Source organism: Lissotriton helveticus, chromosome 9, assembly GCF_964261635.1.
Source record: "Lissotriton helveticus chromosome 9, aLisHel1.1, whole genome shotgun sequence".
In the NCBI taxonomy this organism is placed as follows: domain Eukaryota; kingdom Metazoa; phylum Chordata; class Amphibia; order Caudata; family Salamandridae; genus Lissotriton; species Lissotriton helveticus.
Window position 1 is genome coordinate 543,386,695 of NC_136070.1, and position 22,860 is coordinate 543,409,554.

A 22,860-nucleotide genomic window follows, 5' to 3' on the forward strand; every position below is an offset into this window, starting at 1 on the left:
GAAGGTTTCTCAATATTAGCAGTCACGACTACTTGCGTTGAGAAATCTCACTTTGAGGTTGTCTAGCGTTTGGTATTCCTTGCTTGCGTTCGCCAACTTAACATTAGCAAATGAGGAAAAAATGCACGTAGTGGAATTTTTCGGAAGTGCATGTGCTCTGCAGAGTGCGGAAAATGCCGCGAACAGAGCGGAGTTCACCGCCCAGGCCTATTACAGAGATGTGTGAGTAGCAGAGTTGATTCCTAGTTAATTAAAAAAAAATGAGTGGGCTCACATACATTTAGTGCTCAGATGCAGGTTTAACCTACGGGCCAAGCGTTCAAATCCTTTTAAGATACTCAGTCACTTATACAAAGACCTATATCTGGGCCCAGATTTACTAAGATTTTGCATCAGGGGTGCTGGTAGGGTTGAGGAATAGTCAATCACTTGTCAAGGCAAGATATAACATTTCGACATGCCAGGGGTTAGTTTGTCCTGAAATTCCTTCTTTCCCTGTAGGACAACCTTCCTCTGGCTACAAGCGTAGAACATGTAATTCTTCAGTATGCCTCTGCACATTGCCTTACTAAAGCTTGCTGGCTAAGTTACCAAAGAGAAACGCTTCAGTTGTGTTTCTATATCTGCATTGATTATCGATGACTCTGTCTTAATATACATATACAGCACTAATAGAATAAATATGAAACCTTTAATAACGATTTTTTGGGAAATTCCTCAACAGTAATAAATGGAAGAGTGCCAAGATGAAAGACTCAACTGTTGAAGTGAATAAAGGATGACAGTCTTTTGGTGTATTCACTACCACCGAGTACTACGTGCAGTTCAAGTCTAAGGGGCCCATTAGGATGTCGGGCGGATTGCCACCGCCAGCCTGGCGGGGGCAATCCGCCCGACATCCTCTCTCGAATCCCCCCCCTCCATATTAGTATGGCGGGGGACTGCGGCGGACGGAAAGTCCGTCCGCCGCTTTTCCGCCCTGGTTGCCTTGCGGCCGGGGCGGAAAAGGAATAATATGGTGGCGGTGTCTGTTAGACACCGCCAGCCATATTACGATGGGCCTGGGCAGGTGCCTTTCCGTGGCGGCGATGCAGCCACGGAAAGGCATACGGTCTTCACTTTGGGGGCCCTCTGCGGGCCCCCAAAGTGAAGGAGGGGTGGCATGTGCACACGGGGGGTACCTGTGGTACCCCCCTGCATTTGCATATACATGCATTTATGGCATTGTGGTGGGCGGTGCAGAGGGCACCGCCCGCCACAATGTTATAAATGCAGGATGCGGCCGCCACTGTGGCGGCCGCATCCTAATACCACCCACGGGACCCCCGCCCTTATGGTGGGCGGTCCGTAGTCCCGATAGGAAGGCGCCCGTCATCCTAATGACCCCTACGTGTATGCCTAGACCCTCCCAACTGAACATAACGTAGTTCTTTTTATCTAACTACCAGTTAATCCTGCAATGCAGGGTCATGAGGTTCCAATTTAAAGGTCTTCCCAATACGAATGTGGGCCCTGGTGGCAAACAGCTGTCTTAAAGACACTGGGGGCAGATCTACAAGGAAGTACCACGGCGTGGCACCACAAGCCCTTTGGCTGCGCCCCGCTGCGGCACTTCCGAAGCACAGGAATGCGACCTATTTACAAGAATATGTTGCATCTCTGTACTTCCCCCGGAGCTTGCACACAAACTGCAGCCATGCGCTGGCGCAGGCACCCTTGCACCATGGTGCAAGAATGCCTCCGTCATGGGGAGATTGTTTTTGTGCAGGAAGGGGCACCTTCCTGCACAAAAACAATCACTACAGGCATTTTCCTCTTTCAATGCGTGCTGTAGAATGCAGCACGCATTGAAAGAGGAACAAGCATTTGCAATGCAATAGGTCTCGCATTAGGAAAGTTTGAGCTATTTGTATTGTCAACGACACATTTTTTATTTATGTTTTGTTTTTGAAAATAGCGAAATTAATAGCTTTGTCATTTACAATGCCAATAGTTATAACGTGTTGTATTTACGGGACTTTAGGAGGCTAATGATAATATTGACAATGGAAACTGATTTTAATCCTTTAAATGTGAAAGCCTGAATGTCCATGTCCACGTCTGTTGCACTATCTTTGGAATTGGAGGGCAGAATGTACAGGTCACTTTCTCTCAATGGGCGACAAGGAAGCCCTCAATACGCGCACTGGAAGACTTCCCTGATAATAGCACCTTTCCTATGGGGAACAAAGTAGTGGGGGCTCCCAGACTGAAGCAATATCTCAACAAGCATTTGCAATGCAATAGGTCTCGCATTAGGTTGCACAGATTGATGCTGTGGTGGCGCTGAATGATGTTGTGATGGCGAACGAGTGATGCTGTGGCATTCAGTGATGCTGTGGTAGTGCATAACGATGTTGTGGTGCCCCTGAGTGATGCTGTGGTGGTGCGGAGTGATGCTGTATGCTATGCTATGTTTTGTTTTGCTATCCTATGTTTTGTTTTGTTATGCTATGCCATGATTTGCTATCCTATGCTTTGAATTGTTATGGTATGCTATGCTGTGTTTTGTTATGTTATGCTATGTTTTATTATGCTATGCTATGTTTTGTAGTGTTTTATTCTGCTATGCTTTGTTTTGCTATGCTATGTTTTGTTTTGCTATCCTATGTTTTGTTGTGTTTGGTATGCTATGTTTTGTTATGCTACTATATATGTTTTGTTTTGCGGTGCTATGTTTTGTTGTGTTTTGTTAAGCTATGCTATGTTTTGTTGTGTTTTGCTATGTTTTGTTATGCTATGTGTTGTGTTTTGTTATGCTATGTTTTGTTGTGTTATGCTATGTTTTGTTATGCTATGCTTTGCTATGTTTTGCAATGCTAAGTTTTGTTATGTATGCTATGTTTTGTTGTGTTTTGATATATTTTGTTATGCTATGCTTTGTTTTATGTTATGTTATGCTATGTTTTGTTATGTTATGCTATGTTTTGTTCTGCTATGTTTTGTTTAGTTGTGTTATGCAATGCTGTTTTGTTATGCTATGCTATGTTATGTTATACTATGCTATGTTTTGTTTTGCTATGCTTTGTTATGTTATGCTATGCTTTGTTTTGTTATGCTATGTTTTGTTATGCTATGATATGTTTTGTTGTGTCGTGTTTTGTTATGCTATGCTATGCTTTGTTGTGTTTTGCTATGCTATGTTTTGTTTTGTTATGCTATGTTTTGTTTTGCTATCCTATGCTTTGTTTTGTTATGCTATTCTATTTTGCTATCCTATGCTTTTTTTTTGTTATGCTATGCTATGCTTTGTTTTGGTATGCTATGCTATGTTTTGTTATGCTATGCTGGTGAGTATGTGTGAGGGTGAGTGAGGGTGAGGGGGTGTGAGGTTGAGGGGGCGTGAGGGTGAGGGGGCGTTAGGGTGACGGGGTGGTGAGGGTGTGAGGGTGAGTGAGGGTGTGTGAGGGTGTGTCAGGGTGAGTGAGGGCGTGTGAGGGTGAGGGTGTGTGAGGGTGAGGGTGTGTGAGGGGGAGGGTGTGTGAGGGGGAGGGTGGGTGAGGGTGTGTGTGAGGGTGAGGGGGTGTGAGGGTGCGAGGGTGTGGGGGTGAGGGTGTGTGAGGGGTTGAGGGTGAGGGGTTGAGGGTGAGGGAGGGTGAGGGGGTGTGAGGGTGAGAGGGGTTGTGAGGGTGAGAGGGTGTGTGAGGGTGTGGGGGTGTGAGAGTGAGGGCGAGGGGGTGTGAGGGTGAGGGGGTGTGAGGGTGTGAGGGTGAGGGGGTGTGAGGGTGGGTGAGAGGGTGTGTGAGGGTGAGAGGGTGCCTGAAGGTTAATGGGTGTGTGAGGGTGAGAGGGTGGGTGAGGGTGAGTGAGGGTGTGTGTGAGGGTGAGGGGGGGTGAGGGTGAGGGAGTGTGGGTGTGAGGGAGGGTGAGGGGATGTGAGGGTGAGGGGGTGTGGGTGTGAGGGAGGGTGAGGGGATGTGAGGGTGAGGGGATGTGAGGGTGAGGGGGTGTGAGGGTGAGAGGGTGTGTGAGGGTGAGGATGAGGGGGTGTGATGGTGAGGGGGTGTGAGAGTGAGGGGGTGTGAGGGTGAGGAGGTGTGTGAGGGTGTGAGGGTGAGGGTGTGTGGTGGGGTGAGGGTGAGTGAGGGTTGTGAGGGTGAGGGTGTGAGGGTGAGTGAGGGTGTGTGAGGGTGTGTGAGACTGAGGGTGTGTGAGGGTGAGGGTGGGTGAGGGTGGGTGAGAGGGTGTGTGAGGGTGAGAGGGTGCGTGAAGGTGAAAGGGTGTGTGAGGGTGAGAGGGTGGGTGAGGGTGAGGGAGGGTGAGGGGGGTGAGGGGGTGTGGGTGTGAGGGAGGGTGAGGGGATGTGAGGGTGAGGGGATGTGATGGTGAGGGGGTGTGGGTGTGAGGGAGTGTGAGGGGATGTGAGGGTGAGGGGATGTGAGGGTGAGGGGGTGTGAGGGTGAGGGGGGTGTGAGTGTTTGAGGGTGAGGATGAGGGGGTGTGAGAGTGAGGGGGTGTGAGGGTGAGGAGGTGTGTGAGGGTGTGCGAGGGTGAGAGGGTGAGGAGGTGTGAGGGTCCAAAGTAAATGGTGACAGGGCAGACATCATAAGACAGAGAGAAGAGACTTCGTGGTGACTGCATTGGTCAGTTTCAGAATCAGGAGGGGCAGAGTCAGCACAGTCTGCGAGGGATCAACGTGTCTAGAGGCAAAGCATAGCGGATGTAGCATTGCAGCTAGCAAGTCAAGTGTTTTCAAGCTGAGTGTCCCTTGAGAGATGGCAACACAGCAACAGCATTTGAGGAGCAAGGCTAATGTAAACAAGCACGGTAGGCTTTCACTTTCATCCAGAAAAAAAACGAGAAAGGTGCAGAGAACGCCGAACAAAACACAGCTTCCCCGCGAAATGGATGCAAAAAAAACCAAGCTCTTGTCATTGCTGGGGCGGGGGAGCGGGAGCGCATTCCTTTGAAGTCTGATAGGGGGGAGCGGCTTGGGAGTAGATTCCTTTGAAGTCTGATGCCGAGGCTCAGACAAATGGTGGTGTGCGAGCGGCTTCCTTTGAAGTCTGATGCCGAGGCAGATTGGGGTTTGTTGTGCACGCGCCTGCCTCACACGCCTGCCTCACATGAACTGTACGCGATCCGCAGGCTAGGTAGACTTTTCGGACTGCTTTCTATAATCTCGCCTATTCAATCCCTAATGGGATAGAATAGTCGAGACTTAAAAAACGAGGAGAAATGAAAATATTCCTCCTCGTTGCGCCTCGCTACACCATCTCTAGGGTGGCGTAGCATTCAGACGCATCTTCAGATTTACGATATCTGGTAAATCTGGAGATGTGTCTTGTTCCATTGGTGTTGCGTGGGAACACCCACAGCAACACCCATGGAACGCCCCTTCAACGCAAAATGCTGCGTGTGAAGGGGCCGTATTTACAAGGAGAGGCAAAGTCACGCAGGGTGGCATTTCCTATCCTTGTATATAAGGAGGAGTCCCCTGCGCCACCAGTAAAAGTGGCGCAAGGGGCTTGTAAATCTGCCCCCTTGTGTTTAGTCGCTCTTTCAGGCCCTCTGGAGCATGCAGATTGGAGTAAACCTCCTGACCCGCCACTCCAGGAGGGCAGAAGTATTGTCTGTGCCACAGGGGTGGGAAGCAGGCAAGGGACAGGGCTATAACTTAATGCCTGGAAGGTCTAGGCCTGCATCGCCTTCTTAATATTTATACATTCATGGTGTTGTCTGTTTTCTCTCCCCCGCTGTTCCCGGGGCAGGCAGATTAGCGGTCCATGATCCAGCCGACGCTTACTTGGTGAAGGTTACACTGGTGGAAACGTTTGGCTCTCAGATGTAGTTCAATATATATCCACCAAGTCCACTGTGTTACTGGAACATCTACCTGGTGACACGTTTTAAGGTTAAATGATGGAATCCAGTTAACATCATCTGACTTGAATTAAATCAGGTATATCCACCTAGATGAGAATAATGCAAATTATTAGATGCTTTGGGAATAATAAAGATGCTCCAATACAATGCTATCTCTACTTCAGTTAAACATTAGGAGGCTAATAATAATATTGACAATGGAAACTGATTTTAATCCTTTAAATGTGAAAGCCTGAATGTCCATGTCCACGTCTGTTGGACTATCTTTGGAATTGGAGGGCAGAATATACAGGTCACTTTCTCTCAATGGGCGACAAGGAAGCCCTCAATACGTGCACTGGAAGACTTCCCTGGTAATGGCACCTTTCCTTTGGGCAACAAAGTAGTGGGGGCTCCCAGACTGAAGCAATATCTCAACAAGCATTTGCAATGCAATAGGTCTCGCATTAGGAAAGTTTGAGCTATTGGTACTGTAAATGACGAATTTTGTATTTATGTGTTGGGTTTTGAAAATAGCAAAATTAATAGCTTTGTCATTTACAATGCCAATACTTATAACTTTCGCAAATGTGACACCTATAGCATTTGTAATGCAATATGTGTTGTATTTACGTGACTTAGACTTTTTTTTAATAATTAATACTTAAATAAAAGTTATTGTAATTTATAATGGCAATAGCTTAAACTTTTGTAAATAACTTTTGTGAAGATTATGTTCAGTGTATTTTATTGTGACGAAAATCCAAGAACAGAATGAAATATTAACATATTTTTGTGACATTTGTAATAAAGCTTGAAACATTGAGAGAACATATTTGAACCAGTTGTTGTTGAATGGTTGCACAGATTGATGCTGTGGTGGCGCTGAGTGATGTTGTGGCAACGAGTGATGCTGTGGCGTTCAGTGAAGCTGTGGTAGCGCATAGTGATGTTGTGGTGCCCCTGAGTGATGCTGTGGTGGTGCTGAGTGATGCTGTTGTGATGCGATAGATAGAGTGAGTGCAATAGATAGATAGAGTGAGGCGATAGATAGAGGGAGGGCGATAGATAGATAGAGGGAGGGCGATAGATAGAGTGAGGGCGATAGATAGAGTGAGGGCGATAGATAGACTGAGGGCAATAGAAAGAGTGAGGGCGATCGAGAGGTAGAGTGAGTGCGATAGATAGATAGATGGTTGTGTGTGTGGTTGTGATTGTGTGTGTGGTTGTGTGTGTGTGGGGGGTTGTGTGTGTTGTGTTTGGGGTTGTTTGTGTGTTTGTGGGTGTATGTTGTATTTGGGGTTGTGTGTGGTTGTGGGGTTGTGTGTGTGGTTGAGTGTGGTTGTGTGTGTGCTTGTGATTGTGTGTCTGTGGTTGTGTGTGTTTGTGTGGGGATGTGTGTGGGGGTTGTATGTGTGGGGGTGTGTGTGGGGTTGTGTGGGGGTTGTGTGTGTGGGGTTGTTTGTGGGTTTGGTGTGTGTGTGTGGGGTTGTGTGTGTGGGGTTGTGTGTGTGTGTGTGGTTGTGTGTGTGTGGGGTTGTGTATGTGTGTGTGGGGTTGTGCGTGTGGGGTTGTGTGTGGGGGGGTTGTGTGTGGGGGGTTGTGTGTGTGGAGGGGTTGTGTGTGTGGGTTGTGTGTGTATGTGGGGGGTCGTGTGTGTGTGTGGGGGTGTATGTGGAGGGTTGTGTGTGTGTGGAGGGTTGTGTGTGTGGGTTGTGTGTGTGGGGGTTGTGTGTGTGGGTTGTGTGTGTGTGGGGTGTGTGTGTGGGGTTGTGTGTGTGGAGGGGTTGTGTGTGTGGAGGGGTTGTGTGTGTGTGGGGGAAGTGTGTGTGTGGGGGGTTGTGTGTGTGGAAGGGTTGTGTGTGGGGGGTTGTGTGTGTGGGGTTGTTTGTGTGTGGATTTTTTTACCTATAAAAAGTGTACTCTCTACCGCGATTATCACTTAAATGTGGGAAGATAAAATAATGTAACAAATTTGATATGATGTACATTTTTTGAGAAAAAATATAACAGGCATACCAGGATCTGGTCTTTCTGTTGAATTTAACTCATAATTGAACAGTACTGGTTGGGTGTTACTGCATGGTATCGATAATTATGGGTGCAGAGTTTGCACCTTACCAGTATCATGGGGGCCAGAGTGTCTACTAGTAATACTCTTTGGAGAAAGCAATCAATACTAACATTAAAGTAAGTGAATGCTCACATTTCTGAATGGCCCTGCTGGTACAAATTAATGGTTATCAAGGAGCTAAGGGCTTGATGTACTAAAGCGTCATTCTGGCTGCTGAGTTCTGAATGGTGTGAGGAAAATGGTGTATTATGGTGTTGCTTCACCATCTAATACACTCACAATACCATCTTGGGTCCAGTCAGGCTCATTTGTAAAAACTTTAGTTCATCCCGGGTGACTCAAGCAGTCAGGTTTAAACAAAGGAACAAGTGCAAAGCATTTAGAAGCACCACAGCAACCGAAATAAGAAAGTCACACTGCACATCACCAAATTATAAAAATAGATATTAATTTGTACACACCAAAACAAATCGACCAGAAAGTTCCGGAGATATATATTTTTAAGTAAAATATAAATTGCAGCATTTCACTCAAAATGTAAACAAGCATTGGCATCTACAGCAGTTAGCAGAAACTTTAAAAAACTTTTATGAAGTTGTGTTTGGGTATCGTGACCCACTTTGGGCGACAACTCCAGCAGGGAGCAGGTCAAGGGGACTAGTGAGGATGTGTAGGACAGTTACTTTGTCACCAAAGTAGTTTCTAATCCAGTTCTATGCTCTGAGCGAACCACCATAAACATTAATGGAGTGGTCCTGATTCAAGGGATACGTTATGCAGTTAGATGCTGAGGATGCTGTGCAGTCGCCCTGGGGCTACTCCTCGGTCCATGTTCTTGTTGGGGATGACTTTGGCCACAAGGGTTGTCGCCCTTCGAAGTCCGGATGGGTCCAGCAAAAGTCAAGTTGCCACTGGGCTACTTGTCTCCGGTCACAACAAAAGCAGCGATGATCCTTTGGTGAAGGTTAGTGTCCTTCTTCGTGTTCAAATAGCACTTGGCGACTCATGGGTCCAGCAGTCTCAGGTGAAACTATTGAGCATTGAGAGTTGGTGTCCCAGGCTGCACATCAGGGATCAGCGCCGATCAAGCAATTGCCACTGAATGCCGACGTGCAGCCTGGTAGACCGAGTCAAGTTGGGCTCCTTCAGCTGTAGCTGTAACTGGAAGTCCACCAACTGACTCTTCAACTTCACTTTCTCTGTCTGTAGCTCCGGGATGGCATTTGCTTGAGCAATGCACCACAGGCACAGTCTGCTCTGTACCAGGTTCAGGGAACAGCAGTGCACACCTCCTTCAGTCCTCTCTTAAATGAGGATGTGATCTGACGTCTGAGTGTCAGGGGTATCATATTTTGCCTCAGCAAGTGCCATCGGGGAATGTGGTGATTATTCAATGGACTACCAGGTCCCCTCCCGCCTGATGACTTCCTGCAATGTGTGCCACCTAGCTATCCCAGAGTGCAATATTCTGCCCACTCCCAAGATGACTGAACCCTTGCTCTGTGTGTGGAGCTTGGTAGCCCAACCTAGATGTGTGGCCACCTGAGGGCTATACATGAAAACCGGTTTGGCCAAATGTTTTCCCCTCTCCATTCATGTACATTACCTTCATGAATCGAATCGTGATTAACCAAAATCCTCAAGATTATGTAAGTGACATATTAATTAAATTACTAGGTCATTTGTGAGGGTAGCAAGAGCAATGTGTGGGATACCAAAGGGAGTGGCAAGGGCAGCCTACCCCTAATTAACATTCTCGTGCATTTTATCCCTGAAATTCCACAGTGGTCTAAGGGACAGATGTACTGAGGCATATTGCTTATTGGTTTAAAAATGGTTACTGAAGTGAAATTTGGAAATTTCGTATTTTCGACATTCCTTTACCATTTCAAATTGGTACAATACCTATAAGTGGTTTTCAATGATAATTCAGATCACAAACTGTTGATAGTTAACCAACTCCCAAGTTGAGGTGGTTACTGATGTGCACAGGGTAAGGGTTTCTCTTTAGATACCTTCACCTTTAGTAATCATGGTGGCAACTTCAGAGGAGGTAGGCAGCAATCCAGGGGACCACTCCCAACTCTCACTTATTTTTTTAAATAAAATTTGAACTTTTGGTTTTTTAAAGCAGCATTGTTTTCTTTAACCCCTTTGACGCTGATGACGAGCTGGGCTCGTCATGAGGTAGCCTCCTCGCACGCTCATGACGAGCCCAGCTCGTCACGTAAAGTGCGAATCCGTAAAACCCAGCGTACGGGCGGAAATCCTACCGCACGCATGCGGTTAAGGGAATGAGGCTGCTTTAAAAAAAAAACGTTTTCAATCTTGAATGCTGTCACAGGGATGGTGGTCCGCTGTCCCCTGAGCGCACCCTCCCTGTGATTGTAGCCAATCAAAAAGTGTTGTAAATTGAGAGCTGCCTGATAGCATTCATTAGGCTGGTCATTCTGCGACCTCTGCTACCTTATTTTTCTAACTGACTTAGGGGCCATATGTATCAAGCACTAATGCATTCGCAAACGCTGAAATTCGCAGAATTGCAGAATTCGCGAACGCATTAGTGCAAAATGGTATGTATCAAAGAAATCTGCGTGCAAAATAAGGAATCGCAAAAAAAATGCAAATTGGCCTTAAGGAATCGCAAATTACCACCAACTTCAAGTTGGTGGTAATTTGCGAATTCCGTGAAAAATGCACCTTTTTGCATTTTTCAAAGTGCAATGTGAGGCACATACATGCCCTTAGGGCATGTATGTGCACCCATGCTGATTTCAGGGGTGCAACAGGGTGTCCATTGGACACCCCTGCACCCTTGAAATTATTCTCAATTTGCGATTCTCAAATTGCGAATCGCAAATTGAGAATAACTTCCAATTCATTCCTATGGGCCTCCTGGCCCATAGAAATGAATGGGAAAGTATTCATTAATTGCGATTTGCAATTTGCGAATCGCAATTAAGGAATACTAAGAAATCGCAAAAAAACGCGATTTTGTACATACATCCCTATGTGCGATTCTCAAATAGCGATTTCTAAAAAATCGCTATTTGAGAATCGCAAATCAGGTTGATGATAAATATGGCCCTTAGTACAGAGGCTGATTCGCAAAATTAAATACTGGTTGCAAATTGTCTTATTCTAAGATGTTGGTTGTAATTTGCGACATCTGACTGTATGACTGGTAAAGATACAGGTTTAATTTCAGCATTGGTCTATTCTCGGTAATCGGGCTGTTTATTTGGTTGTGTGCTGTGTGGTTTAATGTTATGTATGTTCGTGGGACACAAGTGGAGAAGCGTGGCTCAGTGGTTACAGACGGCAGACCCAGAAGCTGAGATCGACCATGGACCAGGGTTCGATTCCCCGCCTTGGCGGGTCTCGGGCTCAAAATTCCACGGTCGCGACAATTCTCGCTCTGGTGCCTACTCAACTCACGGGGTCACACTCTGCGACTCTGGGCAATAGCTTGCTTAATCTCCACTACGGCCCCTCGCGGCGGGATGCCTGGCTTTCACCTTGTGGACACCCTGCCGGGGTTTCTCACAGGGGAATACCAGGACGGGTTCCCTAAGCAAGCGCCGGGACGCTTACGGGCAGCTGTGCGCTTTACAAGTCCAGCACATTTACATTTACACATTTACATTTACAAGGCAATCGCTACATTTATAGCCAGGCACGATTAAAGCTCAAAGTCATCCTTGGCTGACCTAGAAGTTTTGATGTACAACAAACGGGCATCGCAGGAACCCTCATAGAAGGGATATGTAAATGATTTGATGGATAGGAATGCGGTTTGCATTTGCGGAGATTTCGACATATCGCGGAGACCTGATGTCATTTGGTATTCATGGATCACACAATATATCGGAGTGATTCTAGGTATGTACTTGATAAAAAATAAATTGATTTAATAGCGCACCTACCAACTTTACTGTCACAAGATCCCTTAAAAAATTTCACAAGCCGAGTGCATTAAAAAATCAGGCAACACGTGAACCTCAAAATGGAGAGGACTTGTAGAATGCTTTTTGGTGGGCAAAGAAAGTAACAAGCAAACTGGTAAGTGGTCCAAAGTATAATTTTACCAACAGTTTCAATCTTCTTTTCAGAAAATGTGCTTGATGCAGTTTACATGTGTTTCACTCTGGCATTTAGTGATTTTGAGGTTTCTCAAAGCATAGTCTACAGTAAGAGTCGCACTTCATTCCTAAATGAAGCGTATCATGGAGTCCCAGCATGACCTTCTTGTAACTAAGGCCAATTTCTGTGATCCGGTTTGAAGTGTTTTTGTTGTCAGCTGGTCTGTAACAGCCTGGAGTATATAAAGACACCGCTAGCTTTGTTTTTGCACAGTCTGGGCCCATCACATTCCCACCAATGCCCATCAACACAGTTACATTTTAGAGGCGGTAGAAAAAGTGCTGATATTAAATGGTTTATTCTCTATTTCATCTCTTCTTCAATTAAAATAAAAACATACGCCTTTGTATGTACTTAGTAAATTTGTGGTGGAAACCTCATTTCTCATCCCTTCCACCTCCTCCAGGTGCATAGGGTTTTTTTGTACCTTTTGTGAATAAATATTTCAGGGTGAGAACCTTTTTTGTACTGGCTAGTTATTTACTGTTGGACTTGGTGCTTTCTGCCAGGTCATCAACAAACTTTTTACCTTCACCCTCCAGTTTTCTTAAATAGTGTTTGTTGTCTTTTTAGGACCACTGCTAACTAGTGTTAAAGTGATTTTGCTCTCTCTCTTTAAACATGTTGAAATTGGCTTACATCCAATTGGCACATTTATTTTACTTGTAAGTCCCTAGTAAAGTGGTACTACATGTAGCCAGGTCCAGTAAATTAGATGTTACTGGTGGGCCTGCATCACCTATTGTGCAACCCACCTAAGTAGCCATACAAACATGACTCTGGCATATCACTTAAGCCAGTGTATGCAGTTCAAACTGCCATTTCAACCTTGTAAAATAAACATTTTGCCAGACCAAAAGCATCCTTTTAATACATATAAGACATTCCTAGGGTAGGCCCTAAATAGTCCAAAAGGCAGGGGCAGTGTATTTAAAAAGGTGGGTCTGTGCTTTTAAGTTTTACATGTCCTGGAAGTGAAAAAGTCTTAAATAAATTTTTCACTACTGCAAGGCCTACCTCTCTCATGAGATAACATTGGGTTATATTATTACATTTAATAAATGATAACTTTCAATTGGGAGCAGGTAGGATGTCATATTTGGTATCTAAAGAATTATAATTTAGCAACCTCTCTATTGGTTATGTCAGATTGTAAGTCACAATTCTGAAAATGCCACTTTTAGAAAGCTGGTATTTGTTTGTCCCAAACATTTGGTGCTTGCAGCCTGTATCCAGGGTCAGGTGACTAGGTTTAGCTGGCAGTTGGTCTTCGTGTATTGCTCCTAGACAGTGAGACAAAGGGGAAAAGGGCATCTGGGCCACCTGTGACTTGAAAATGGGGAGGAGCTGTCACCTACCACACTTGCACATCACAAAGGATAAAGGATGCATAATATTTGGCCTCTGAGTCTATTAACACAATCAGTCCATAGTTGGCGGGGTCTGTGCGCTCCCCTCCCTTGTATATTGGGTTAATTATTACACCTCCCCAGCTCTCTGGAATACAACTGGATGTGCCAATCAGCTGGAACAGACTGTGCATCTTACTTGCCCAATAGTTGGGATATTCTTTGTATATAGCCTGAGGTACTCCATTCGGACCTGGTGCACTATCGAGCCACATTTTTCTAATGATTTGTAAAATTTTGGCTTCAGTATGGAGAAAATTTGATTGTAGTGTAACCTGCATCTGTGGTGTGCAGTTTCCTGCTATTTTGGTGATTACAGTGGATTCATCTTTCTTGATACTATGGTTAGTTAAGAGCATTACTGATTTTTGCATTTCCTTTGTAGTGGTTGCAGCGAAATTTAACTGGTCCACTTTTTTAATCGAGAATGTGGAGATTAAATTCTGTACCCAGGCTAGCTCGGTGACACAGGACGCATTTATTACTTTTGAAGTTCTGTTCATGGAATTCACCTGATTCCAAAAGGCTCTAGCATGTGGTTTCTTTGTGTTGTATAACTTTGTCCAAAAGTTATTTTCTTGAATTTTTTTATCGATCCAGATTTGTTTTTTGTAATTTTTCTTTAATAGACGTACATGCTCCCATACGTTTGACGATGGACTTTGGTGGTGAGCCGTCCTAAGTGCTTTTCTCAGTTGCTTCCTTAAAGTTCGTGCTGTTTGACTGTGATGACTGTTGTAATTTGTCAATTTTTCACTTGACTGTTTAGTGGATCCTCCTGCTTGTGGTAGACTTGCCAGGAAGGTAGTCCATGTTTCAATCGTCATGTTATTTTGTGTCTCGAGGATTATCATTAGATTCTTAGCCTTTAAGGCTATGTGTGGTAATGTGGTGTTTGTCCACCGCAGGCGCTTCAGATTAATAGTTGATGTATACCCCTCTACTGCTGGAGCTTCTATGTGCTTATGAAACGTCATTCTAAATTCTATGTGCTGGGCCGAGTGATCGCTATCGGTGGAACATTTGATTTGAAATCTTATTTGCCCTAGGAGCTGGAGGGTTACAATTGTGTAATCCAGAACTCAGCTCGAGCGAGGGCTATTGTACTTACAAGTGGCGGGTCTGTCCTGCTTTATTCTCCCATTTAATGTACGCATGCCCAGGTGTTCGAGGTCCCTTATGAGTTGCTGTCCTACTTTATCGTTGCGTTTTAGAATAGGAAACAATTGTGTTTCTACGGCCCAGATGGCATTTGCTGCGGTGATGTTATCTTCCGCTTCTTGGGTGTGCAGTAGGTTTGAGTTTAAATATCCAGTGAGAATAATTTACCAAGTTGGCTGTTCAAAGCGGTATTCTGCAATGGTGGCAACGAGTTTGTTAAATAGATCTTTTTTTGTTTTTGTTTTCGGTTGTGCATAGATATTGATTAAAATGATGGTGCTTACCCCTGAGTGTGGGCTCAGCTCCATTTTTATTATTTGCATTGCTGATGTGGTTATTGACAATTGAATTGAGGAGATTTTTAATGCTGTGGATATGTAGACAGCAAGGCCCCCCTTAGCTCTTCCATATCGCCGTGTTCGTGTAGCATTAACTTGGTGAACTATCCTGCCTGGGACCTCTACCGGGGCCGTTAACCAGGTTTCTTGTAGTGCAATTATTTCATATCTGTTCCAGTTCTCCGTGGTCCCTTTATTCTGTAGGATTCCTTTCGTTCATGCGATGTTCCAAGATAGAATTTTGATTGACGAGGGATCTATTGTGCATGTAGTACTAGCGCGTTATTCTCCTTTTGGGCCAAAAGTGGGTGATCTTTGGTGTATCGTTTTTAGCTGACTCTGTTCTTGTGTATTTATACCGTCTGCACCTTTGGCACCTCACAATACTGAAGGGATTATGCTCGTGGTTGGATTATTGGTTTGAGGTGTGCTTGATGATAGGAAAGGTGATGGATAATGTTTTATTTTGTAAATGGAAAGTTATATTCCCCAGTCTTCAAATTTTGTAGTTTCTTTTAAGATGTCGATTACTATGTCTTTGTTCCTCCAAGTTGCTAGGGTGTTTTCCTTCCCTATATTTTCTTCGGGGTTAATGAATTCTATTGCTATTAAATCTGTGGACTTGAGGTGTTGTAATGTTGGAATCACTGCCATATGGCACAAGATGTCTCCTCTGTTTAAATTGTCTTGGGGACCTTGTGAGGCATAATGTGGTGCAAACAGAATCCTGTTAGTTGAGATTGATTAACGCTACTTTTTTTGCGGATGCAATGTGACATCTGCAGTGCCCTTTGATTTCTTCCAATCTCTTCTGTTTCATTCCAATTCGCGTCATTACTCTGCGTTTTTATGTTGATCAGCAGCTGATCTTTCTTGCCGTTTTCTAATAGCTGATCTGTTCGTAAGCTAACTTGCCTATCTCCTCTGTTGTTGCTGTTATGGGCTTGCGGGTAAGATGATGACGTCTGCGCGGGACTTTGATTTCTTCCCAGTTCTTCTGTTTCATTCCAATTTGCGTCATCACTCTGCGTTTTTATATTAATCAGTAGCGGATCTTTCTTAACGTTTCCTAATGGCTGATCTGTCCTCGAGATGACTTGCCTATTTCTTTTGTTATCGCTGTTATGGATTTGTATGTTGGAGCCTGGACTCCTGTGGGGGCAGTCCTTTTTCTAGTGTGAGTGTAGTTGATTTCCACTCGAGGTTTACTAATCCTTTAGCATTATTAGTTTTATTTGTCATGTCCCTTGGACATCCCGATCTGCTTGCGGCTGATTTCAATTCTTCTTCTTTGTTTTTTTGGTAGAAGGATGGCCTTTTTCTCGTGAGATTAAGTTCATTTACTGCTGGTGTCTTGCTGGCCTCGCAGGATTTTCTATTTTGTTTTCAGTGGCCTCTTGACGTCCTATACTGCTGACACCGGGTTTGGTCTCTTCTTTGATAATTCTGGTTAATTGAAAGTCTCCACTATCAAAGCTCCAGATTGTTGAGGCCGAGCTGTTTGATGCTGGCGGAGCCCATTTCGTTGGGCATGATGATTCAGTTAATCTCGACTGGTCTGAGCAGCTTGTTACGTCTTCCTCCTTTTGTTTTTGATAATTCCCTGTTGGTACTGATAATCACTGTTTACCGTTACTGAAGTTAAAGATTGGGTAATTATCCAAGACCTGTGTTTTTGATGTTTTACTCATGTGCAAACGATTTCTCGCTTTCCTTGCTCGTTTTTTTTTGTCTTTTTGTTAGAGCCGGCAGGGGATTGGTTTTTGTATTCGTCTGTTCATACGTTTGTTGGATCACTTCAGTTCGTGAGTCATGTATACTGGTGATTGGATCTAAAGATGGAGAATCTACCAAGAATGAATCCTCTCTTAATTCCCCTGCTTTTGGCTTCTTTCCAGTTGGCAGCAGGATGATCTGTTCAGTATTGTGTGAAACAGTGTTTTGCGTACTTCTTTCTTCGATCTTTGTCTCTTTGCAGTTTGCTATATTGTTTGCGGTGTTACATGAGGTGGTGTTTTGGAAGGTTTTGTTTCCGTTTCTGTGATTTTTGCTGTTTCCTATATTATTTTCTGGGGAACCGTTTGCTCACTTGCATTCATGAAGGATACTTGTTAGTATGGTTGGTAGGTCCCTTAGTTTTTCCAAAATGGGACAACAAGTACAATTAGGAGCTTGTGCCCGCCTTCCTTTTGCATCCTTGTTATCTGCTAATAGACCCATCATGGTGGCAAGTTTATTATTTATTCCTGAGATGTATTCCGCAATTACATTCATTAAATTCATTTGGATGTCGAGTTTATCTGAATGCACATTGAGGGTACTGATTGAGGTTTGTAGTGTTTCCACTAGGACGACATGTACATTTGAAAGGGGTCCCAGGTTATGTTCTGATTCCTGTTTCAGCTCCATTAGAGGTTCGGTGATGTTATGGACCAGGTGGTTCCACTCACTATCGTTACTTGGCAGGTGACTAGTACCTTTTTTGTCTGCTGCGTTGTCCATATCCATAGTGTCCTCTGTCCAGTGTTAAATTTCTTTTTATCATGTGTTTTGTACGTTAGTTCTCTAATATCTTGTTCTAATTATTCAGATTAACTTGATATATCAATTATTGTTCACTGTTTATCCGTTGATTCCGGCGTCAGATTTTTTCTTTGATGACCCTCTATTGTGTTGTTGTCTGACGATCCCTTTCTTGATACTGAGCTGATAAGTTCTTTATTCATGTTTATTAAGCAAGGAAGAGTGAGATTTTATTGTAGAACTCAACGAGAGAGATATAAAAGTGGTAAAAACTTTAGAAGGACATGAAACTGCTTTGGGAGAGACAAAGGAAGAAGAAGAATTAAGTTTTCGTGTTTACATCCAAAATTGAAAATGGAGTGAGAAAGGAATGGTGAAATTTGTATGTTAAAGCGTAGTCCCATGGAAGTAAGTAGGGCAAAATTTGTTGGTGAAAGTAATTTAAAAAAATATTTTTTTTAAATTGTTTTTCAATAAAATCACATTACATCTTGTTGTGCTTATTTGGGTGACAGTAGTACTGCTGTTCAGCCGTAGGACATACATCCGGCACTCAGAGGGGGTATCTGTCGTTACAGTCCACTTGTCCTCTCTGTAAAGTGATGTTGGGGGAAACTGGGAAGAATAAATTGGGGGTACTTTGAGGGGGGAGTCAGGGTGTGTACATCGGGTAGGGCGTCTGGGTCATGTCAGCTACAGTCTGTAGGTGTGTCACAGCGTTGTTTGCGGGCTATCATTTGGACACCGTGATACTGAGCTGATAAGAGGTGATTTTGTATGCTGGGCCTTTATGTTGCCTTGTAATTTTGTTACTTGATTGCTAAGTATGTTATTGTTTATTTATTTGATGTGGTTGTTTATTTGATTTTTCCCAGTAGGTGTTACCTGTAATAAGAAGCATGATGTATCTTCTATTATTTGTTGTTCTCCTGGTTGAGACATTAATGTTGATATCCTCTTTGTTTGTTTTATGAATTAGAATGTTGTGCTTATTGCTTGTAAAATCTCCTTATTATTCAGTATTGATTGGGACACCATGCAGGAGTCACTAAAATCATGTGTTGCAGGTGTCTTCGTTTTTATTGTTTTGCTTTGTCTGTTGTCTCGGCATGGATTGGTTTTGGGGTTTTTCTGCTTCGCCGGTAACATTCGAGTTATTGTGGATTCCTGCACCTACCCCGTGCATTATGTCCTGGTTGGTTTGGAAATAACTGTGTGTTTGCCCTGATTGATTTGAGCTGATCTTGCAAATTGATGTTGATGTTATTAAGGCTTGACCTGCGTTCACATTCTCCACAGTGGTATCCGGTCTCTTACTCTGTACTGGGCCTCCACGTTGTCGTTGTCTCCGATTTTTGTATGTACTTGTGCTTGGATTGATTGTGTGTTGTTGCTCCAGCAGAGTGATTTTTTGACCTCTTGCACTGTAGGCTTGCTCTTTTGTGATGTTTCTTTTTCAACAGTGACGTGTGGTGCAATGTTATTGAGAGGTACGGTTGTCATTTGTGATGGATTGGCTTTTTTGTCCTCCTTTTGAGTGGAGGCGGATTTATACGGCGTCAGTGGTTTTAAAAGGCTGTTTACTTTTTCCACCATTGAGTAGATGGCTGCAACTGGATCCTTTAAAAAAGTAGAATTACTGCTTGAATTCATTGAGCCAAAGATTGAATAAGTGGGTGATATAAGTGCAGCTCCTTGGTTTTGTAAGGGTGTGGGTGAGCCATCCTGGAGGGCAGCTGTTCCTTTAATGTTTGTTATAGACTTGCTATTCTGTTTTTTGGGCTGTGGTGGGTTTTTCCTGGTCATTCCTGACCTCATTGTTCTGCCAGATGCTGCCAAGTGTGGTCTTTGTTTATTTTTCCATTGCCGCGCTTGCAATGTCTCCTTTGGCGACAATCAGAGGACACGTGGCGGCAAAGTGGTGGGCTACGGCCCCGGCATGGCTTGGCAGCAAGTATTCCACCGATGGTCAGTGGGGGTCAGCTGGATAGAGCTGGAAGGTGTTCGCACCCAGGCACGGACTTGGAAAGCCTGGATCCAGAACCTGAATCCTGAACCCTGAGCGAACACCAAACACCAAATGCCAAGATTAGGGGAGGTTGGCTGTGACTGTTAAACCGGGCACCAGGGCTCACTACATGCCACTGAGTCCGCTCTTGCACTCATGCACTGGTGCACCAGTTCCACACAGGTATTCTCAGGCATATGGGTGTCCACTCGAAGTAGGGAGAGGAGCAGGAGTTGGACCCTAGTCATTGGTTGATCACTTGCTAATCACTTCTGTGGCGAAAGTGGCTAAAGTGAGGAGCCGAGGGAACGGGAGCAGGAGGGGGAGCCACCACACACCTGCTCAACCTGCTGGACCCTGCTTTCTTCAGCCTCACCTCACCTTCTCTCTTCTGGTCACTGCCTCCTTTCGCCTTCTCCAACCACTGTGGCCACAGCCTCACTCCTCAGTCTGGCTTTACACTTGTGATGCTGCCTACAGGCTGTGGACTGTAGACCATTAACCATGTCAACCATTAACCGACACCTCCTCCAGTATATCGGGACAGGCGAGCAGGACACTCTGATGGCACTCTGGTGGGACCCAAGCCTAGTTGGGTTACTTCCCTAGATCCGCCCTGGGGTAAGCACTAGCTGCAACTGCCACTCATGCCGCCCTCCAACCCCTCAAGATGCTAAACCAACCAACCGGTCACAGACTCACAGGCTGGTGTCTTTGCGGCAATTTCGACGGGGGCAAAATCCAGTTGCTTTGTGTGGGGACAATCCACTGGCTCCAGCAAAGGAGCAAGGGATCGGCGGATCAGCGGAGAGCCGCAGCAGCAACCCTCGCCTCGCAGTCTTGCGCTGTGCGTCCTCGCTTTACTGCTGTGTGTGCTGCAACTGCCAAAACTGCCAAAACCCGGACCGGACTCCACTTGCGTAATCTGCACTAGTGCATGAAAAAGGGTTTTGACACTAGTCTTTTGTGTCCCCAGACAAGCTGGGACCAGGTCAGCGAGGCTGGAATTTCCAAAAGCCTCTGAGGGTGGACACCTCTGGAACCTTCTCCTACTTCAAAGTGGGCACCAGGTATAAATAGTGGACACTCAGACACAACTCTTTAGTACACATCTGGACCAGTGGAAGAGTCAGGAGGGCTAACATACTGCTCTGTAAGATGGAATGCTACTCTGCTGTGTACGTAAAAAGGAATGGACTTGCACATTGAGCCTAGGATCACTAAAGTGAATCCAAGAGCTAGTTGGCTGACCTCATGATCAGAGCCTCAGGGACAGAGAAGGCTCCAACCACCTTGAACACAACATCTAGACTATGTCTGCTGTGAGTCTCGCCCCACAAGGGCTGCCTTCCCAGTCCTAGACCCTTGGAGGTGGCCCTGAAGGTGCTCTGCCAGCCCAGCTGTGGTCCTGTGGGCAGTACAAAGCAGCAGGATGAACCTTGCAGCTCCACTTCGGAACTACTGCAGCATGACACATCCTCTGTTCAGGACATCGCATCTCAGCCTCCTTGGAACCACCGCTGCACGATGAATCCTCAAGGCAGGCCTATGCATCACAAGCCCATAATCGACTGCATCCTCGACGACAACACAGAACTTTGCATTGCAGCATAGCCTGCAGCTTCGTTTTAAATGCTGCTGCACGACCCATCCTTGGTGCAGGACCTCGCATCACAGCCTGCAGCCTCCTCAGAACCGCGACTGTGTGACACATCCCCGATACATGCCTTTGCATCACAAGTCCCTCATCAACTACATCCTCGATGATGGCACAGGACTTTGCATTGCAACCCCGTAGCTTCTTTGGAAGCGTCGCTGCATATCTTATCCTCAGCACCAAACTTCACATCTTGTCAACAGCATTCTTCACGACAACGCAGGATGCTGCAAAGCATGACGCATCCATGAAGCAGGATCTTGCAACGCTCAGCAACCAGGATTTAAGGTATCTTTGTTCAACAAGTCTTATTTGGTCCCTGTACTTGGCTCGCAGTCTATATAGTCTTTCCTGAACATGTGACTTTTGTCCCGGCCCAGCATGACCAGAAACCGCAGTGCCCTGTGATTATAGGCACTCTTTTCACTTAAATCCATAAAATTGCATATCTCTGGTTCCAATAATTGGATTTTTGTTGTTGTGGTTTCAAATTATTTAGGAAATGATACTCTGTTTTGCTAAATTGGTGTGGGATTATTCTTGTGTTGTCTTTTCACTCTATTACAGCTTGCAGTGCTGCATAAATATTTTGCACATAGCCTCTAAGTTAAGCCACACTGATTGTGCCAAGCTACCAGAAAGTTAAGCACAGGTTAATTTGGGGTTTGCTTGTGTCTCACCCTGACAGATTGTGGTTGCTTTTAGAATTGGGCTTCACCCACCCGACCAGTACCCCAATTTCAAACACTTACGTCCTGTTCTAAAGAGTGAATCCAGGCGGTCAGACCATTAGTATACCCAGGATGAGTAAATTGGCACTGTGTATAGTGTTGTTGCATTCCTTGCACTTGGAACACACAACTGATGTTGAATGTGTCAACCTGTACCTTTTCATGATAGTCCTTTGGTCTGGAGCATAACTGCTCTTCATCAACCAACCCAAAGGTCTCTGGTGTTTTCACGTCCTCAACTGAACATGTAATCTTCGGGTGACTGGCTTAAATGGTTATCATCTGTCAATATTTGCCCAGCAACGGAGAGACCAACTTAGTACAAAGTTGGAAAACTAATGACAGTTACAATTAAAATCATGTTGGAGGCGCTTCGACTAGCCAGGCTCGCCCCCCCCCCTTTCTTTATTGTGGGATGGGCCTTGTAAATTCTGGAAACCTATTGGGAGTAGGTGGCCAGCAGAAGACGATAGTCATTTGCTACTCTTTAAAGATAACGTTTTTGGGTCTTCTGCTACCTCCATGAATAAGTTCCCTGTTGCTCAGTCTACCTCACTCTCATCTTACTGCTATTAGGGCTCACATTTCTTTAGCCTGGATATGCCCAACAGACTCTAACAACTATGCAATATATTTATCATTGAATAATTGACCCACTATTTCTCAGAAAACTAATTTCTCGTGGCATACATTCAACTCCGCGTTAGAGGCATAAGTTACGGAAAATGCATAAATCACTATCGACTTACTAACTGTACAGTTACTCCTGCAATAGATTTACACATTGATAGGGATTTACAGAAACATAAAATTAAAGCCGCCTCGTGTGTCATTCTGCATACCACAACAGCCTTTCTGCATACCAAATACTTTGCCAGAATACACGTGGTGGATTGTGCAAACACACAATAGATAACTAATTATTTTGCCTTAAGGAAATATTTCCCCTTGCAGAAACCCTTTTGGGGTATA